Below are 22,715 nucleotides of genomic sequence, written 5' to 3'. Positions count from 1 at the left end.
TCACAAATTATGTAGATTTTGTATGCTGATATCTAACGAACGGTTACAGATACAGTCTCCAAATTTGGAATAAGTAAAGGAATTTGGTCTAGAAATAAATTTGCCAAACTATATTGAAATCAGTTCAGATTTGGATATAGCTACCACATACATATATTTTCGGCCGATTTCGTGTAGTTTATGCACTAAACACAATACGAATGTCCAATTTCCCTTAAATTTGGAATATGTGACGGAATTTGTTCTAGAAATAAGTATGCAAAATAATATTGAAATCGGTTCAGATTTAGATATATGTAGCTCCCATATATATTTTCGGCCGAGTTCATGTATTTTATGCACTTAACACGCTATGTATGTCCAATTTTCGTGAAATTTGGAAAGTGTGACGGAATTTAGTCTAGAAATAAGTATGCCAAATTAAATTGAAATCGGTTCAGATTTGGATATAGTTCCCATACATATTTTCGGCCGATTTCATGCACCATATACACCACTGAACGGGTAGATAAGCGTTTCTTATCTCCTTTATTTGTTCATTAAGGTTTTAAAAATGGTAGCATTTAAGATTAATATAATTATAAACAAAACGTTGTCCACAACATCCCATACGGGACAAGGGAGACTTCTCTCATATCAATGAGTGCACCCCGGTTTATATTTAGCGCAATGATATGGGACATACTGTTTATCGCAGAGTCCGAATGGCGTGTCTTAAGACACCACTTGTGGAGAAAATTACTGAGGGGTATTTTGCCACCGGTGAATTTTTTTATGTTGCCTGGCCGGGGAATCAAACCCACGACCTTCTGCGTGCTAGGCAGTTGTGCATACCATTGCACCACGGTGGCACCCAAAATATAATTATAGTTATTCCTTTATATATTTTCTTAATGGGGGTAGCGAAGCGTACCGGGTTCAGCTAGTTTTAATATACAACTTAAATGTTGAGAAGAAAACAAGTAAGCAAATGCTATAGTCGGACGGGGCCGACCATGTGATACTCTACACCACTACGCCTGCAATTAGCTACTAGCACATCAAAATTCCTTTCTATAACAAATAAACTTATCGTAAGAAATAACTTTGTGGATTCTATCGTCCTAAGATTCCACTTGCAAAGAAGTTGTTCATGGCTGAAACACTCAGGAAATGTCGCCAACATTACTGAAGGGTATTATGCCACCATTACAAATTTTATGTTGCCTGGCCTGGAAAAATGCATATTCAATTATACGTCAGGAGGCTATGGGCGAAGGCCTTCACCAATTTTAATATTAACAGGTAAGAAAAGTGTTAAGTTCGGTCGGGCCGAACTTTTTATACCCTCCACCACAAATTTCAGCCATTTCGGATTAATGTGGCCACAACCTTCAAAATAACGAAATTCGGAAGGTACCGTTCTATGGGGCTATATGATGGCGTGGACCTATACCTACAAATTTCTGGGGGAAAGTTTTATACGCCTAAAGAAGACTAAATACCAAATTTCAGCCATCTCGGTGTGATAATGAGGCCAAAACGTTCAAAATATCGAAAATCGGGAGATATTGTATTATGGGGGCTATATCAACACGTGGACCTATATAAACATTTTATGGTAGAAATGTTTCTTAGCCTCTGGAAACACAAAATACAAAGTTACAACCGATTCTTTGGTCAAATGGGTCTAATACATTCAAAATATATTAAAATGACGCGTACTTTATATGGGGCCTTATATGGGGACTATACCAAAACGTAGACCTATATAACCCAACTTTGGTAGGAATATTTTCTGGCCTCTGAAGACACAAAATACCAAATTACAACCAATTCTGTGGTCAAATGGGTCTAATACATTCAAAATATATTAAAATGACGCGTACTTTATATGGGGCCTTATATGGGGGCTATACCAAAACGTGGATCTATATAACCCAACTTTAGTAGGAATATTTTTTGGCCTCTGGAGACACAAAGTACCAAATTACCACCAATTCGGTGGTAAAATGGGCCAAATATCTTAAAAATTCCTTAAAACGACGACGCGTCACGCGTCATTTTGTATGGGGGCTATACGAAAGCGTGGACCTACATAGCCCGCTTTCAATACCAAAAGTCCTACGTAAATATAACATATTTTCCCAAAATTTCATCAACCTACGTCAATCCGTTCGGACGCTAGAGTGATTTCTACAGACGGACATGGCTATATCGATGTAGAATTGCACGCTGATCAAGAATATATATACTTTGTGGGGTCTACAATGATTATTTCGAGTAGTTACAAACGTAGTGACAAACTTAATATACCCCCATCCTATGGTGGAGGGTATAAAAAAAACTTTAACGACAGCTACGCCTAGTAAATTTTTCAAACAGTGGCTAAGCGACCCCATGCCCAGAAAAATATTAAGCCGCTCGTGAACGGATAACGCAAGATCGCCATGTTATATACCGTGAGATAGAGGCATCCTTGGGCATTTCTTCCACCGACTAAAATTTGATATTGCATGAACACCTGGCCGCAAAAATGGATTTTTCTAGCTGGATCCAGCAAAATTTGCCAATCGCTCAAAAAAGGCCATTGTAGATTTGTGCAAAAAAATTGTGTATAAAAACGATCGCGGAGCTTCAAACGACTTTTATAAGATCGTCACAGACGACGAATCTTGGGTCTATGCTTAGGAGCCCGAATCAAAAAAGGAATCGACTGTTTGGGTCTTCGAAAACGAGCCCAATCCAACGAAAGTTGTTCATGGAAGAAGACCTTCGAAGCAAATGGTAGCCTGTTTCTTCGGCAGAACTGACCGTGTGGCGACTATACGGCTTGAGATATGTAGGATGGAAGAATACTGTTCAAAGTGGAATTTAATAGTGAATATGAATAAGTCAAAAATAATGGTTTTTCGAAATGGAGGCAGATTATCAACAAAGGAAAAATGGAGCTACCGTGGCGAGGAAATTGAAATCGTCCCACAATATAATTATCTTGGTGTCATCGTTACACCACAAATGTCCTTCCTAAAACACGTTCAAAATCGCATTAGCCAAGCAAAGAGTGCACTGAAAGTTACATGGAAGAATTTTATAAAAAAAATGAGATTGGATTACCTCAGAAATGGAACGTATATCAAGCAGTTTGTAGAGCAATTCAATCGTATGCGGCGCAAGTATGGGGTCACCTACACTTTGATGAGGTAGATAAGCTACAACGTTTCTTTCTCAAACGGGTTTATAAATTACCGGATTCGACGCCAAACTATGCCCTTTCGATTGAAACAGGGCTAGAGGCAGGACATATCCACACGCTCAAATTGCATCTAAAATATATATGGAGGACTTTGTTCCGATATAGCCAAGACAGACTACCATGTAAGCTGAGCAAAATACTGTTGCGGAAACAAATCTTCTGGGCCAAATCATTAAACGATCGGCTTAGTACATTACAAATGCAAACAATAGATGAGTGTATTTCTGAGAATGATTGGAATATTATGGAGGCAACTTTAATAGATCGATTGTTATCAAATAATAAAGCAACTAATGTACAGAGGGCTCTTCAAAGTAATTACCGTATCTATAAGGACTTAGACCTAACACGAGGTGTATTATATTTTGATGAGATCTACAGTCGACAAGAGATTTCCTGGATATTTAAGGCTAGGTGTGACCTTATCCGGCTTAATGGAAGCCACAACGTACCAGAATCAGACGGAAATAATTGTACGATTTGCAACCTTCGCGAAAAAGAAACCCTTCAACACTTCATCGGCATTTGTCCAATTTACAGAGAGTATCGATTACAAATTTTTGGCCATCCTTTACTACAGCACCAAGAGGTATTATTTATCTTAAATGGAGAGGAACAGAATGATTGGAAAAAACTAGTTGCTTATCTTAAAGTAGCACTGCAATATCGTAGATTAATTGTTAGTGAATTTCAATAATATTTGTAAACCCTTCTTAACAAATAAGCAAAATTTGTACACAATATGTATTTCATAACCGACTGACGACATGATGTCATAGTTAATATCAATAATGTCTATATATATAAAAGAAATGTAATTATGTAACTTAATGAAGAATAATAAAGTGATACTACTACTACTACTACTATATGTAGGACGGTTATTTCTGAGTGATACACTACAATTTGTTTACCTAAAGTCTCCTGAGAAATTCGAAAAACGAACAAGAGAAATCGAATCGTTCTGCATCATGACACTGCGAGCTTTCACACATCGATTCAAACCAGCTCCTGTTTGACAGGACAAAACGTAGAATGGATGGGTCATGCGCCGTACTGATCTGAATGGGGATCCAATGACTTCATTTGATTGCAGCACATCAAGAAAAAATGTGTAGTCAAAGATTTTCGTCGCCATAAGATGCTGTTAAAGCGTTCAAAAACCATGTTTTCGAGGTGTCACAATCAAGCCACTGAAAACAACCCAACACATGGTCGCATGTCAGACTGTCCTACGTACGCTTAGGCTAAAAACTGTCAAACTTTCAAAAAAAATCGAATAAAAAATATCAGGCCATCGTCCAAAATTGTAGGCATCTTCTTCGACCTAAACCCTTACCTCGTGCAAAATTTCGTGATTATTGTGCTATCATTGCGACCTCCAGCGTCTTAATGATTACACTACAAACAAATAACTGTAAATATTAGGCTGTAGCTCTGTTATCTGACATCGTGCATCAAGATAATTCGCATCAATGGAAAGGTCGAGAGATCGTCTTCCAAATATAACTCACGTGGGCGAAATGTGTCTCCCAGAAATAAAGATTTAAGCTAAATGTTAAAAAATTTCACAACTTTTACATAAGTTGTGGTCCATATATACTCCATATACTCTTACCTTATTTAAAATTCCGAGGCGATCGGACTATTATTGTGACCTACAGAGCCGCTACAAAAATTTGATAAAAATTATGTTTTGGGTCCATTTCACCCGCTAAATATTTCACGATCATCACCAATAACAGTAGGTGTCTATTCTGGTCTAAACCCGACCTCCATACAAAATTTCGTGACGATCGGTCCATAATTGCGGCCTGGAGTTTGATTACGATTTATAATGGACAGACGGACGGACGGAAGGACACATATCTCAAAATCGCTTTACCTCGTCGAGAAATGAAAATTGGTATACCACATCGGGTGTCTCCGACTAATATTTCGCGGTGTTACATGAATTTTTGCCAAAACAAACTTATAATACCCTTTCCAGGGTATACAAATTCCAAATAGGGTCACTTTGACCTGCTTTTACATCCACTTATTAAACAAGAAACGTATATATTTTTTCATAACTACACGCAGTGGGATCCTATAAAATATTTAGTGAAAATTTATAAAAAATTTTCGGACTTTGGCCAGGTTTTCGGTAATTTGGCCACTGTCCGTTGTAAGTAATTGAAATACAAGCAGTCTTTTGTAAACTTTTAGTGAACAAATAAATGAATTCCAGAGACATGCATTTCTACAGTCAAACCTCTTAAAATAGAATTCTACAGTCACAAATGGGAAACAATTGACGCGTGGTAGTTAAAGCTCTGTGTTTTAAACATATTCACATATTAAAGTCATGGTATATTTTAAATAGGTCTCACTGTTTACACCGATTTTTACATACGAATGTATGTGTTGTTTTTTGAAACAGTTGATTAAAAGTATACAAACATGTTTTGTTGACATTTTACAGATTGTCGCCTCAGTGAAATTCAATGAAAAAGAAAGCGATGCCATCGGTATCAATGTTCTGGAAACAAATAAAATTTTAAATTTAGCTGTGGAAATGAAGCATTTAAAGATACAAATATCGCTTTTTCTAAATTCTTTGCAACATAAATAAACCTAGCATTTTTGTTCAATCAGTCATTCCTTCACATTTCAGTTCGGTGTTGCAACTGTAACGCATCAAACAGAAAGTTTACGAAGCGGAAATTGGCTATGAAAAATTAATGCAGGTAGTTCGGAAGAACTTTAGTCAATTGTTAACTTAACACCTTCCAAAATTGATGGTATTCTTTCTAACCCTTCATTTTAGATTTATCGCATATTTGATGACTAGAATTGTAGAAATGCCAAATACCTATACCATGACCAAGAAATGTGCTGAGAATTTGGTTAACCACAAAGCGTTTCATCTGCCCAGCCGGAATATTTCGACCACCAATTGGTAAGCTCATGTCAAAGAAACAGTTTCAAAATATTTTAATACACTTAGGAATGAAGCATGTTCTTTCTGTCTGTAGTTTCAATGCATTTACTATTGTTGTTGTTTGTGCCATAATCAAAACTTTAGTTAGTATATCCCAAAGGCAAACACAAACACACAAATTCCTAACTTAATAGAAGTTTCGAATAGTCAGTTAATGGTTTTAGTTGTGATAAAAAACGAGGAGAACAAAATGTTTAAAAGCATCTCGAGTTGATAAAAAATTACCATTTTGCACATTTTTGTAACAGTTGATGTTGTAGTTGCAGCCATTTGTTTGTCAAATACAAAAGTGCAGAGCAGAGAACCGAACCATATAACAAGTGCATTAGTTAGAAAACTGCTGTCCTAGTGGCTGATAGTAACATTTGGACAAGAAACTTTCGAAATGAATACTGTGAGAAATAAGGCGCTGAAAATTATTCATATTGGACAATTTTAAAATCGGACTTTTCCGAAAGTGAGCGTATGTAAACTTAAATTCCAATATAGCGGCAATTTTGCCATTATTATTTGAGAATGGAAGACTCATTACAAAAATTAGTGTCTAGATAAAATGTTATTTGATGTTGAATAAATACTTGTCTGTGTAGCTCTTATTTTTTGTTAGATTCAACAAATGTCTTTATATCTAAAATGTAAGTTAGAACAGCTATGGCTTGCGAAAATGTGAACTTTACTATTTAGCAGCAGTGTAGAGGGAGAATCTCTGCGAAAGATGTAAATAGAAAAACCAAGCCAATTTTTTCCTTTTAAATGCAAAAGGAATTGTAGCATCTCTATTAAAAAGCAAATACAACAACAGCAACAACATTTTAAAGAGAGACACCAACAAATTTAACGTTGTGAACGTACACATTGGTAATGTTAAACATAGCAAATAACAGGGATGCTATGTTTCGCATCACAAAGTACCATGGCGTCATCAGAGCGTCTACATTTAACACCCGATTAAGGTAGTAAACTAATCCCGCAAGGGTATCCTCGGAAGAGGAAAACGGGAGTAGCGACCCCGCGGACCCTAGTTTTGGCAGGCGTGGATAGAGTACCTAAATGGTGCAAGTGCTCTGTGAAACCCTGTGTCAGGGCGAATGAATACCGCCCATAAGTAGGTATTCCACCATATCGGCACATATCAAGAGAGAAGGAAATGGATACCTGCCGAAATGCATCAAGATCAAGCCAGCATGATCTTGGTTATGGCATTACTGGACTACGATTTGGAATTGCCGAACCCTGGGCTGACGCTTTGGTATCTGGAACCTGAGTATGTCGGGGTGGAACCTTACAGAAATGGCTTTCAGGCTAATGTAGCTGCTGCTTCCGTTCCGTTAAAACCTGGCATTAAGTTGGCTCGCAAGTACATTCCCTATTAATACGAATCTGGCTCCGAACGGGAGATCTCATAAGGGTCTCCCGTCAACCCTCGCATGGACCTAGAAATAGGGACCCATGGGATCTTTACGTGATTACACATTTTACGAGCGTAGATAGCGACTTTGAGTTGGGACCACGACAACTAGAATGATTGAAGAAAATCTAGAAACAAAAAGAACAAATATAGGAGTTGAAGAAAACCCACTAGGAAGATGCTCGGGTTTACGAGTATAAAATATGGGAAGTGTAGATTCGCCATATGGAAGAAGTTCGGTGATTGTAAAGGGGGTATCTGATAATAGTCTAGGTGAGGAAGGATCCAAAAATAAAAATTCTGGAAGTGAAAATCTAAGGAGGCTGGGAAGAAAGATATCACAGTTGGATGAATTCGTTAAATCGAAAAACAATATTCACAAAGATATACAATCAAAGATGCGTGCGATAAAGACAATTTATTTTAAAGTTACTGACGACTTTCATAAAGAAGCCGATATACATACCTCAAATGAGATCCAGTGGCGTGGATCGAAACTAGTTTTCCTTGCCTTACCCCTTGGCGAACAATGCCAAACCTTCTCCACTAATAAACTTGTTGTTTTAAATATTAAAACAACAAAAGGGATTAAGCCAGACTATTTTGAAAAATCAAAATTGTAACAGCTATCCCAATTAAATAAACGCCACCAATGTTCTATTTAAGAAACACTGGCACGGTTTTGTGTGTTGTTGGTATATAAGCTACCAAACAGCATTTGGGTATGTGCATTTGTTGAAAAATCAACGACACATACGAGTGGAAGAAGGTTTGCTTTGTTTCGTAAACACTTTCGTCGGAGTTGTGTTAGGTTACCAAAGAAAAACTTCTCATTGAATGCTTTTCTTTGTTAACGTTTATACTTCGAGCTGACGATTGATGTTTGGGTATAAAAAGTTTCTTGTTGAAGAAGTTATTGAAAAATAACTTCGGTGGAGAATATCCACAAATAAGAAACAAAGGGAACTGATGAGATCCAGTGGCGTGGATCGAAACTAGTCTTCCTTGCCTTACCCCTTGGCGAACAATGCCAAACCTTCTCCACTAATAAACTTGTTGTTTTAAATATTAAAACAACAAAAGGGATTAAGCCAGACTATTTTGAAAAATCAAAATTGTAACAGCTATCCCAATTAAATAAACGCCACCAATGTTCTATTTAAGAAACACTGGCACGGTTTTGTGTGTTGTTGGTATATAAGCTACCAAACAGCATTTGGGTATGTGCATTTGTTGAAAAATCAACGACACATACGAGTGGAAGAAGGTTTGCTTTGTTTCGTAAACACTTTCGTCGGAGTTGTGTTAGGTTACCAAAGAAAAACTTCTCATTGAATGCTTTTCTTTGTTAACGTTTATACTTCGAGCTGACGATTGATGTTTGGGTATAAAAAGTTTCTTGTTGAAGAAGTTATTGAAAAATAACTTCGGTGGAGAATATCCACAAATAAGAAACAAAGGGAACTGATGAGATCCAGTGGCGTGGATCGAAACTAGTCTTCCTTGCCTTACCCCTTGGCGAACAATGCCAAACCTTCTCCACTAATAAACTTGTTGTTTTAAATATTAAAACAACAAAAGGGATTAAGCCAAACTATTTTGAAAAATCAAAATTGTAACAGCTATCCCAATTAAATAAACGCCACCAATGTTCTATTTAAGAAACACTGGCACGGTTTTGTGTGTTGTTGGTATATAAGCTACCAAACAGCATTTGGGTATGTGCATTTGTTGAAAAATCAACGACACATACGAGTGGAAGAAGGTTTGCTTTGTTTCGTAAACACTTTCGTCGGAGTTGTGTTAGGTTACCAAAGAAAAACTTCTCATTGAATGCTTTTCTTTGTTAACGTTTATACTTCGAGCTGACGATTGATGTTTGGGTATAAAACGTTTCTTGTTGAAGAAGTTATTGAAAAATAACTTCGGTGGAGAATATCCACAAATAAGAAACAAAGGGAACTGATGAGATCCAGTGGCGTGGATCGAAACTAGTCTTCCTTGCCTTACCCCTTGGCGAACAATGCCAAACCTTCTCCACTAATAAACTTGTTGTTTTAAATATTAAAACAACAAAAGGGATTAAGCCAGACTATTTTGAAAAATCAAAAAAAAAAAATAAATATAAACATTGTGAAGCTGCCCAAGAATTATTAAAACAGACAGTCCGAGAACTAGAAGTGGATGTAGCAATTACACTGTGAACAGAAATTTTGGGGCAGAGATAACTCCTTTTGGGAATGAAAGCCCCTGAGGTCGCGAAGGACAGATCAGTGGTGAGCCGAACTTCCGAGTTATGGCGTGATGAAGTTTCTGCTGAAAACCCTGTAAAGCATCTGAAATTAGCGTTATATATTTGTAATCTGTTGTTTTAGCTTATTTATGGAGGATTATTTTCGTAAAGCATTTCGACCTTCTAACTACCTTCCTTCAATGTTTAGTGTTTTTGTATATTCTGTATATTCGAACAACCAATAAATAACGAATAACAGAAACACAAAACATAGTTTTTTCTAAGCCAAAACAGGGTAAATGTCAAAAATGACGATGAAAACACGACAAAACCCATCAGTTGTCAATGAGAGTCGTTCCTAAAATTTTCTGAGCGGAATTTTTGCAGAACATTTCGAAGCTGAAAAACGTCATCTTGTGGTACTTTTATAGAGGTTCTTAAAGTAAGGGACGAAAAGAATATTGTAGGAAGCGAGTTAGAAGATCGAAATGCTCTACGAAAATAATCCTCATTCGATTTGACTGAAGACAAGTCATCTCATAAATAAGCTAAAACAACAGTTAACAAAGATATAACGCTAATTTTAGATGCTTACAGGGTGTACAGCAGAAACTTCATCACGCCATAACTCGGAAATTCGACTCACGGCGGATCTGTCCTTCGGAATTCTTAATATACTCACCAAGAGCTTTCATTCCCAAAAGGAATTATCTCTGCCCCAGATTTTCACCTCCATTTTGTGTCACAGTGTTATTAGCGAGCCATACAAGAACATTAGCTCATCAAATTGGATATGCGATACCAACGCAAAATGTTGTTGCCGGATTGATTAGTCCGCTCAAAATAGACATTGAAATAGCAAAAATTCCCACAAAGCTGAATTTTAATGGAGAGCTAGGGTTTGCCATATCATCAAATTGGATATGCGATACCAACGCAAAATGTTGTTGCCGGATTGATTAGTCCGCTCAAAATAGACATTGAAATAGCAAAAATTCCCACAAAGCTGAATTTTAATGGAGAGCTAGGGTTTGCCATTAGAAGCAACGTCCTAAAAGTCCCCATCGATCCCATGTGCGCAAAAAAATTATTCGGGGTCAAAGGTCAAAATTTAAGGGTTTTTATGTTTTCGGATTTATTTTTTGAAAACGGTTGATCTAATCAAAAAGTGACTAAAATAAATATTGTAGACAGAAAAATTATCTACAAGTTTGACTCTTATAATTTTTTTCTTAGAAGGAACCATTCTTGAGATATAGCTGTTCTAAAAACACATGATTTTTATGCACTTATAAGGGAAATATGCACATATTCAGACGAACCGGCTAAAATAAGCGAAGTAATCGAGTCTGTCCCCCAAAAATATATATATATTTTCTTGAAGAGCGAAATTATAGCTATCTTCTAAAAAAAATTCCAAAAAAATCGGAGTGTGTTTAGTAGAGTTATTCAATGTTAGAGTCATTTTATGCAAAAATAGCCCATTTAACCCACATGTATAATCGAAAGCCCAACGGGAACGAACCCAACGAAAACTCTCCGATTTTTTTCAAGTTTTGTCCGAAGGTAGGTTTTGTTGCGCTGATTACGGAAATGTATAATTTTCAACGGTTGCGGATCCAGTTCGCCGGTTATTAGACCCGAAAGGCCAAATCTAAAAACCGGGTTAGACCCGGTTCTACTGTACAGATTACTGCAAAGTGGATATCGTTTGTAAGCTTACGGAAGTATCTAACACATAGTGTCGTTACTTTAACCGGTTCGCCTCATAATGTACTTACGCAGCTAATTTTTTATTTGACCTTTAGATCGAGATATCTCGAAAATGGTAAGTCTTTTTTAAGAATCATAAGGACCAATCTTGTAGACAATTATTGAATCTACAACTTTTACTTAAGCGGGCTTTTGCTAAGTATTACCGTTTTTGAGAAAAATTAAAAAAAAAACTGAATAATGCCTCCAAAAATGACCTTTGACCCCGAATAACTTGTTTTGCACACATGGGATCGATGGGGACTTTTAGGGCGTTGCTTCTAATGGCCAACCCTAGCTCTCCACCAAAATTCAGCTTTGTGGGAATTTTTGCTATTTCCCCCTTATACGCATGTCTATTTTGACCGGACTAGATAGTCTACAGTTGTTACATACCTCCATGATATGATGTCGAAGTGTACAAAAACATTATTACCAATCTAGCAAATGATGCTGCATCTGAAAAACCAATTTTGATAGCGGGCGACTTTAATGCTTGGGCCACAGAATGGGGCTGTCCAAAAACAAATGAAAGGGGACGAATACTTTTAGAATCGTTTGCCCAATTAGACGTGGAAGTTTTAAACACGGGGAGTAACCCAACATTCAGCCGAAATTTTGGAAGTTCCATAATCGACATCGCGTTCGTCAGTACAAACAACTATAATCAGTTTAACTGGCAAATCACGGACATATTCACCAATAGTGATCATAACCCTATAATCATTACCCATAATGAGATGACAGCAGCAAGAAGATCGGTTTGATCGCCTGAAATATATGGTTGGAAAAAAGACTCTTTGATAAAGTATATTCGACCTATGTATGGAAGGTGCAGAACTGCAAGGAACTCCGGAAAATATGGCTGAAAAGCTCATTCTTCAGGCAACACAGGCATGCAAACGCATCCATGCGAAAGAGAAAACGAGGAATTAGCAAACTCCCAGTATATTGGTGGAACGCTGATATTGCTGAACTACACAAAGACTGCCTTCGTGCTAGAAGACGGTTTGTAAAATAATGAGAAAGAGACGATAATGAAGCTTATAGACATATTCTCTTGATGAAGAAGAAAGCCCTCAAAAAGCAATACAATGGAGCAAAAGAGCATGATTTCTAACTACTTGTGATGATGTAGAAAACCAGCTGCTTGGATTAGCCTATCTATCTATTTTGTGTAGATTGTGACCAAGAAACTTAAATGCTTCGGCTCAAATACATCTACGGATGCTAAAACACTAAAAAATATTATGAATCGCCTTTTTCCCCACCAAGCGCTAACAACAAGGGCAACATAGATCCTGATGGACATTATGATTACCCACATGTTACATCAGAGAAGATAAATCTTGTTGTCTCGAAATTCGATGACTCCAACGCGCCAGGCCTCGATGGAATTCCCAACTGTGTTCTAAAAGCTCATCATACCTCCCACTATGTATTATAGATACATGCTGAAAACTCCTTGAGAGCATTACACTTTGCAACACTGAAAATGCAAACAACTTCTAGTATGCATTTTTTGAAAGTATATATTTAGACTACAAAAACCCTAGTTGGGTTTTGTCCTGTCAGGTCCAGTTCGGATTTTATGGCCTCATCTAAACCGGGCTAAAACTACAGTTTTTCGCATTTATCGGGCCTTTATCTCAGAAACGAATAGGAATTTGGCCTTGTTGTCTTTGGCAATATTGTAGCCCTAAACTAGTTGAACTTATCTTTTGAACAAACTATATAAGAAAGAAATTCTGGTCAGTATCAGCTAAGCTGTTGGGAGTTGAACCAAGTAACCTTTTCCAAAAATCTTCCAAATAATGTTCTTAGCAATTCTTCAGAACATTCTGAAACTCTAAAATGCTTACTTATTTATTATTCTCCAAATAGGTTATTCTTGTCTTTATCTACAAATTTGCGTCAGAGGTCAAATGAAGATTCGCATTGCTTTCCGAGATGTAGCCCAGAATTGTTTTAAAAAGTCAATATTTAACCATGTTTAGATTGGGCCATAAAATCCATGCTGGATCTGACACAAAAAAACCCAGGAATGTCAAATAACAGGGGCAGTACCTCAAGGATCCGTTGTTAACGCTAAAACTTCCAGAGGAGGCTAACATTATTGGGTTTGCAGATGATATTGCACTTGTAATAAAAACAACCGAAGAAGCAAGAAAAATCTAAGAAGCCAGCATATAGTGCATTAGAATATGGCTGTTTTCACAAGGCCTGACATTGGCCGACCAAAAAAACCGAAGCCGTATTCAGTCGTAGAGTAGTGGAAAGGATAAATATCCAAATCGCAGCGAAAAGCCTAAAATACCTAGGCGTTTTTATAGACAATCGTCTATCATTAAAGGAGCATTTGAATTACGTAACGCCGAAATCTGGAAACACTTGTAAAGCGGTCCAAGATACTTAAAGAGAAAAAATCTGGCAGGAGTTACCAAAAATATTATTCTTTACGCAACACCAATATGGCAAAATCCTTGAAGTACGCCACTTATTACGCAAAGATCGGTACAGTATACAGACTGGCAGCACTACGTGTATACGTGTATGCACTGTATATACCCTCGTTAGAATAAATGCTGAGTGTATACAAATCGATCCGTTACAAGTTTGTGCACAGGTCTTGCTTACTAGATTTTAATAAAAATTCATAGGAATTTCTAATTACTCCTTCATTCCAATATTTAATTTCAAGTTATGTCAATATACCAAGATTCCATTCCGGTTGGACTGACAATGTATATGGACCCCCTGGATTGTGTACATAGTCTGACAGAGGTTTGGTGCGTTGTTTTTATGGAAATGCCCAATGTAAAGCAAATATGGTGCCGGCAGATTATTGTGTTAATGCCATGATATCTGATGCCTAGGATGTTTCAAGGTGGTGCGAAAAACTATAAATAAATACACTGTTAAACAATTAAAGTGATTTTACACTCTTCTTTCAGATTTGAATTTTCAAAAACAGACATACACTGCCTCTTACTTGAATAGAACCACCCCCTTCCAACATTTTTTTCTATCTCTATTTTTTCCGAATTATACAAGATATGAACTTTTTAAGTTTTATCATATTTTGCTTCGTGTGTTTGGAGTAAATTAAGTCATTCATTTGCATTGATATCCAATTTGTATAGAAATTATACAAGGAAAACAAAATAAAGTCAAAAATTGAAGTAGAACATTTGGCTCATTTGTATAGAACCGCCTTTAAAACTTGGGAATACAGAAAGATTTTATTAGAATATCGATGCATATTCACTCTATATTGAAATCGAAGTACTTTCAGTAATATTCAGTAAAAGTATATTCCTCCTGATTAAGGATACACCTGTAGATCCTTCTTCGGCAAGGATTCTTTAAATAATCAGGTGTTATGCCTAACAAAGCTTGCTTTTTTCTTTCAACTAGTTTATTTTTGGAAGCGTTCTGTCTCCTTTTAGTCGTATAATTTACGCATACATTTTAGAGAATATTTGCTACTGCAGAATATAGCGGCCCCTCCAGGATATCCCAATTTATTTTCAAAAATTTACTTTTTGATGACTCGAAGTGTACAGAAGTTTATAAAATCGTGATGAAATTGCCACTCGGGACATCCGAAAATGCTTCTCACCACTGGAAATGCCTGTTTTAGAACTCCTTTGTAAATTGTCGTGCGCCTTCAGGGTGAAAGAAATTAACGCCCAAGTCCTTCATAATTATTTAGGACTCTCCTCATTAAGTAAACAATTGCATAACTATATAACTATAGTTTTCCGTCTATTGAATGGAAGACCATCTTCTAAATTGTTTCTGTAGCGATGAATGTGTTTTTATGGTACTGGAACGCATTACTAATTATCAATTCAAAACTTCATATTTTGTATAATTCGGAAAAAATGGAGGTTGAAAAAAATTTTGCAGGGGGGTCTTCAAGTGAGCGACAGTGTATGATGAGAAATAGCGGTATGAAATTACATTTTTGATCGCAATAACTTAACATGGGACCAATGCACAGTGGATCCACTTCTATGGAGAAAGTGGCCAAAAATATTTCCCGTGTAAATATCAAGCCAATGCGCTGGTTACAGCTTTGTGCTGCTGCGAAGAGTGTTTTAAGAAACCACGAGCGTAACATTCTCCCCCCTTTCCCCTCGGGAGGGGGTATACGGTAAGAATTGTTTTATGCTGTTAATACAAAATGACATGAACAAAGGTCCCGATTATCTTATGATGCAAAAATAGGCCCACCTGAACACAATTTTGAAAATTCGTGTTAGCGAAAATGTCTTATTTAGCAAAGATGTAAACCTTATTTTAGACCTATTCTACTGATGAAATGATTTTCATTACTATTTTTTAATTCAAATGGCGTAAGACTTGTTTATCTTGTTTTTATAACTTTTTTGACAATATGTCACAGTTAATATATTGTCAAAACAATGAATATATTAATAATCCCACATATTTTTGGGCGTATCATTTATCAAATAATTCTCAACTACAGTGAATGTTATGAAATTCAGTGATATCACTTCGGTAAGACCAAAGAAAGCGAATACAACGGAAAACCTTAGAAATATCATAACATTTAATTTTCAAATATCTTAACATTATAATTTTCAAAAATATGCAAAAATCCGATGTCTTCTTATCACAAAGAATTTCTGAAGGCCGAGAACTAATGCTGAGCAATAGTTAGTCTATGCATCAAGAAATTCTAGCACCTAATCGCAGTTATCTAAATGGCAAATTCTGTCGCCAAATCGTGCATCTGTCAATAGACTAATTTTGGCGTACAATCGTCGGACTTCACTTATAGAAATTCTGGATCTTCTCATAAATTTATCAGGAACAAAGGAAACTTTGGAATCCAGTCTTAACTTCTTTAAAAATGAAATTATGTTGCCCAATCCAAGGTCTATACATGTGTACATTCTTTTAGCAAAAATCCTTAAAGAAAATTTTTTCCAATCTAATTTTTTTTATACTCTCTCAGCCTTTAGCCAGAATGTGCCTCATCGAAATAATGACTTTAGGGCGAAAATGTTTGGAAGAAATCTGTTTCAGAAAACTTGGAGTCGACTTATCTATGTCCGTTCGTCTGTGTAGATGCCTGTAGGGCACGATAATTCTCAAACAGATCAACCGATTCGGTCCAAAATTTAGCCTTCGTGATATTTTGATCAACTTCGAAGATGGGCCATATCGATCTACTCATTCGGCAAACTTCCGCAGAGTATTTCAAAAATTTTAAGCGAAGTGCAGTTAAAACCTCTCTGGATATGTTGTGTAGGCTTAAGACCTCAATGGTCATGGCTTCACTTCCTTTTTGCTAATAATTTAGTTATAAGTAAAAATATGAAATAAATAAATTAATAAATAAAAAAACTCTCTGGAAATGCTTTGCTTTTTTGCAATGAGTGTTCCCGGGGCTCCTATTACTACCGTACAAGTTTTCCAGAGCCAAGTCTATACTTCCAGAGAAAATGGCCCGAAAGCTATAAAGAACACCTAATGCAATCGTGTGTAGTTGCTAATGCGCACGACAACTTTCGAACCGGATACTGCGTTGGTCCCAACTTTGTTTATCGCAATATTTCAGCGAGCCTTATACATACAAAATTCGAAGAATTTTAGCTAAAGTGGTATGCGCGAGTTTTCTTGAACGGAGCAACAGATTTGGTCCAAACTTTGGATTTAGTAATATTTTTTTTCCAAACTTAGTTTTTGCTCGAAAATGGGCCATACGGGGGTACCTCCCTCACAAACCTTTAAAATAGTTGTTTAAGTGCAGTTTGATGTATATTTGAGGATCTTTAGAAATTTTTACTGAAGGTATTCCTTGTGTTTCGTGGGCAAGTACATATTTCCTGACATTAGAGTCAAAAGGTGAAAATTATACTGTGGCGAACTGAAATGACTGGTGGGCGCTATATCTTTTAAAAGGAATGACTCCCAAAATAAGATCTACTTCCAAAATGAACTATGTCGGTCCGGTCCATTTCTCTATACCTCCTCCGCAACACAATGATACAAATCCATATTTTGTTTGCATGTTCATACGTCCGAAAATGGCTAAACATTTCTGAAAATCTCCTAATGCATAGTTTTTGGGTTTAAGGATTTTGGCTGTGAAGCCGCTATTCGATCTGTCTATAGATGAAAGTTTCAGTTCGCACAGGCTCAGGGTATATTCCTGTCCGCAAAGTCATGTGGTACTTGTTGAGATTTTGACAAAGAAGAAACTGTTTCCGATTGGATATAATATGTAATACAGCGGTGGCCAATACATTTGCAACAAAATTGCACGTTTTAGGAAATTTTATTTAAAATATTTTTTTTCTTCTTCTTTATTTGCATATCCGTTATCCGGATGTTAAGCGATCATACAATATTACATTTTATTACATTGTTCTTGCAAATATATAGTTTATGTGGAAAGCGATAATTGTCGGTTTTTAGCCGCTGTTAGAAGACTGAGTTCATCGCGGTATCCGGTCCAGTCTTGAATATTTTTTAGCCAGGACAATTCTCTTCGACCTCTACCACGTCTTCCTTCAACTTGGGATTTGAGAATGATCTGCAGGATCTTATATTTGTTGTTCCTCATCAAATGTCCCAAATAGGAAACTTTCCGGGTTTTGATGGTTTTAATTAGCTGCCGTTGTACATTCATTCTTCGCAGAACTTCGGCATTTGACACTCGATCGGTCCATGGAATTTTGAGCACACGTCGGTATGCCCACATTTCAAATGCTTCCAATTTCTTCTCGTCTGCTGATTTTACAGTCCATGTTTCAGCCCCGTACAATAGAACAGACCATACATAGCACTTGATAAAGCGGGTTTTAAGCTCAATGTTGATGTCGTGGCTGCTTAGTACTTTTTTGTATTTGAGAAACGCTTCTCTCGCCATTTCTATACGACATCGTATTTCATTAGAAGATTGCCACTGCTCATTTTTTTGTGCTCCCAAGTATTTATATGATTTTACTCTCTCTATTTCTGATTCACGGATTTTTAGTGTGGAGTTGTAGAAATTGGTACTTTTACTAACGATCATATATTTTGTCTTATTAAGATTAATGTATAATCCGTATGAATTACTTATCTCGTTGAGGGAACTTAAGAGACTTTGGAGTCCAACTAAAGAACTCGCTATTATCATGGTGTCATCAGCGTATCGAATATTGTTAATGAATTGTCCATGTATTTGTATCCCAATCCTTTTTCCTTCTACGCATTCTCGAAATATTTGTTCAGCATATACATTAAACAATAATGGTGAAAGTATGCACCCCTGTCGAACACCTTTTGATATTACTACTTCATCTGTAGTTTCACCGGATACTTCTACTGATGCTGTCTGGTTCCAGTATAGATTTTTTATGCATCTTATGTCATTGTTTTCAATGCCTATGGATGTCAGAATTTCCATTAGCTTGTCGTGTTTAACAGTGTCAAAAGCCTTTTCATAGTCTACAAAACACATAAATACGTCTTTTTGGACATCGCGACACTTTTGGATTAGCACTTGAACACCAACTAGTGCTTCTCGAGTTCCCATTCCCTCTTTAAATCCAAATTGCGTTTCTCCCATTGCTGCCTCGCATCTGGGGTATATTCTTTTGTGAATTATACGTAGGAATACTTTTAAGGCGTGGCTCATTAGGCTAATTAATCTATAATCGTTGCACTTTCTGGCGTTTGCTTTCTTTGGTATGGGGACAAATGTAGATTTCAACCAATCTCGCGGATATTGTCCTGTCTCGTATATATTATTGAACAGTTTCACAAACAATTGTATATTGTTTTCATCGATTAATTTGAGCATTTCGGCGGGAATTTCATCTGGACCAACGGCTTTTTTGTCCTTTAACGATTTTACTGCATATATGACTTCTTCTTTGGTAATAGGATTTACACTTACGAGAGAATTTTTTTTGAAATTAAAATTAAGTATTTATTTGCAATTACTTATAGCTCATTCATTTCGTTTTTCTGGAAGTGTCTATATACTCAATTTTGGTGTTTAGTTATCATTTGATGAGCTTTCTAAAACTTTTTAAGTTTATAGAATCCAAAATTTCCAATGATACCGCCCGTTATAACTTGAATACATCAGTATCCATCATACTGATATGGACCAAATCCCTACGATCATATGTTTTTCAAAACCCAGACTTCTGGCTTTTGCAAATAAATTATGCAACTGCACTCTAAACTTTGAATTTTATTAAATTGACAACTGAAATTCGAAGAAATTTCCATTTCGCAGCTATATCCGCAAAAATGTTTTTTTTTCTGGTTGTTGTTTATAAGCCAAAGAATTGGACGTAATATGTTACAAACGTTCAATAGATACAAATAAAAGTATTGTTCTGACCTCAGTAACACTTACAGTCAGACTAAAATTCCGATTAAACGCTTAAACAACACCTTAAAACTTAACAAGAACTATGCATAAAATTGCTCTAAAAGCCTAACTTGTTCATTATTTTTATATTTTCAAATATGTTGGACAATAAGTATACCAATGTAGTTAAATAATTCTCTGTAAAGCTTCAATTACTTTACATATTTCTTTAACAATTTAAAACAGTTTAAAATTTTACTCAAAAATTAAAAAATGTGTAACATAAGCTAATATCCTATGGGAACTAAATTAATATCGGCCAATGGGTGGATCCACTGTGCAATGTATGCATTTATCTCGTAAACGTTTCCATGAACCATTCGATAAAGTATTGTGGTAAGTTGTAAATTAAAAACAAACATTCAATTTTTAAATAAAGCGTTCGATTAAACAGTTAAATGACGAAACATAACCTCAAATTTTCGATAATACTTGCCAAAGTTAAAACGATACATTTTGTGTTAAATTATCTAAAAACAATCACAAATACTTTGCCAATAACTTTATGTACAATATCATATCCATTGAATCTATAACCAATAGAATGAACACACATGCATGATATACCCTAGATCTAACCACTAACAAATAATTGCTAAAGATAACATCACACAAAAACCTGAACCAAAAAAAGAAACACAAATGTGTGGTTCAAAATTATGTTTATAGATGAAACTAAGCCAAAATTGTGATACTTACATGTGTAATAGAGTGGGTTGATTTTTCCAAATCAAGAGAGTCAGTAATCGTTAGATAGAACAATACTAAAAACTGTTCGAAAATAGGACATGGCGTTGTAACTGGAAGATGGCCTAAAATGGATACGACATGGCCATTAAATATTTCTATATCACACAACAGACTGCAGCCTTGTCTGAAACATTTATAGTAACTAAATTGTAACTTTGAATTTGGTATTATCAGTAAATAAAAACTTTTAATGCTCTATTGTGTAATAATCAAAGGGGTATTGCAAATTAGTTAAACAAGAAGTTGAACATGTATAAAAAGCGTAGTAAGAATTTCAGGACGTAAAAAGAAAATTAAAAATAAATAAAATAATTATTTTATTTAGGATTAAGATAATGTCTAAACGTGTTCAATTGTTTCACTGTACATTGGAGATTTGATTTATTTCCGAACTCGGGTTCGTATTGGATAGAAAATCACCTTACAGAAAATGGCATAAAATAGTCAGCCCACCCCAGGCTAATACTGTCACTTGTTTTAATTTGTTCTTTCTACTGCAATTTTTAAACCCTATCGTTTTACTATCACAATACTGCTGCTGATGATGATGTGTTTGTTGGTAGCCAGGTGTTTCTCATACATTATAATACCATGGATGCCATTACACTATGCTGGCTCCATTGTACTGCATCGTTTACCGGCTTACATATTGGATTTTATTGCCCTAATTACAGGTCAAAAACGCATGTAAGTACACAACGTGTGCAGCTTGAGAGTCAGTGAAGCGCTCAATGCGCTTCAATAGGCATAAAGCGAGCTATACTAACCCAATTTTGTACTTTTTTCAGATACATAAAATCCTAAGCAATGATTACAAAATTATTTATATGATGTCCTGGTTTGGCCTAAAGCAATGGTCATTTGCCAGTGGTAATGTCAGCGAATTGGATGAACTATTGACGGGTAAAGAGAAACAATATTTGCAATTCAACATAATCACCATCAATTGGACATATTATTTTCGTTCGTAAATATGTCTTCAAGGAAAAATGCAAAACTGTATATCGAAGGTAAGATGTTGTTTGCGGATAATTCATTGAAATTCTTTGGATTTTTAGTAGTTTTTAATTACATTTTAATTGCTTTCTTATTTGTGGCAATTTTTCTCCTTACAAAAAGAAGATATTTATTTCATTGTGATATGTATGACGTTTTAAGTCAAGGAAACTTTTGTCATATACACACTCGTATATAGGCCAAGGAATAAACATGAAAAGAATGATAACAATGCGACATTGGATTTGCGTTGAACTTCGCGTTTTACGGTTAGGTATAAAATATGTATGGTTATCTAATACATACATATATTACTGTCATAAACAAATTTTTAGGGAAAAAGTATTGATAATGTAACTCTACGCTTCCTAGGTTGAGTTACATAATCAATGTATTTTAGATATTTGTTTCTTGTAGTTTTCCTAACATTTTTATACCCTTAACCATACATAGTATGGAGGGTATAATCAAATTCGGTATTCCGTTTGTAACACATCGAAATATTCGTCGGACACCCTATAAAGTATGTATATTCTTGGTCAGGGTAAAATTATAAGTCGATATAACCATGTCCGTCTGTCCGTCCATCCGTCTGTTGAAATCAAGATACAGCTCGCAATTTTTAAGATAGAGCTTTGTAAGTTGGTATAGAAGTATCTATTACTCTAATGTATCTGGTTAAATTTTATTTTAAACATCTTAAAACTATACCAAAACTGAAAATTTAAATTCTATGTAACATAACTTATAATAATACCACAAATCCTCAACAACAACTGCAACTTCAAACACATTCGAAGCGTAAAGAGAAAAAACACACAGAAAGGGAAAAGAGGGAAATGAGGTGTTACAACTAAAAGTCTTTCTTGTTTGTGGTAAACACTGACAAGAAAACATACATTTACGGTTTACACTCACTTCGAAGTCTTTCCTAATGATGATAATTGTGAT

The 22,715-nt window shown here is 35.8% G+C and overlaps 1 pseudogene; it reads left to right on the top strand.

Annotated features, from left to right (window-relative positions):
- The window catches only part of LOC141401818 (fatty acyl-CoA reductase wat-like), a 39,181-nt pseudogene extending 17,442 nt beyond the window's left edge, over positions 1-21,739 (top strand).
- Positions 21,740-22,715: the final 976 nt, after the last annotated feature.

The sequence above is a fragment of the Musca autumnalis genome, unplaced genomic scaffold (assembly GCF_047663935.1).
Source record: "Musca autumnalis isolate F117 unplaced genomic scaffold, ASM4766393v1 scaffold_4, whole genome shotgun sequence".
Lineage (NCBI taxonomy): Eukaryota > Metazoa > Arthropoda > Insecta > Diptera > Muscidae > Musca > Musca autumnalis.
Note: the sequence above shows the minus strand (reverse complement) of the source record. Positions and strands in the feature narration are given on the sequence as shown.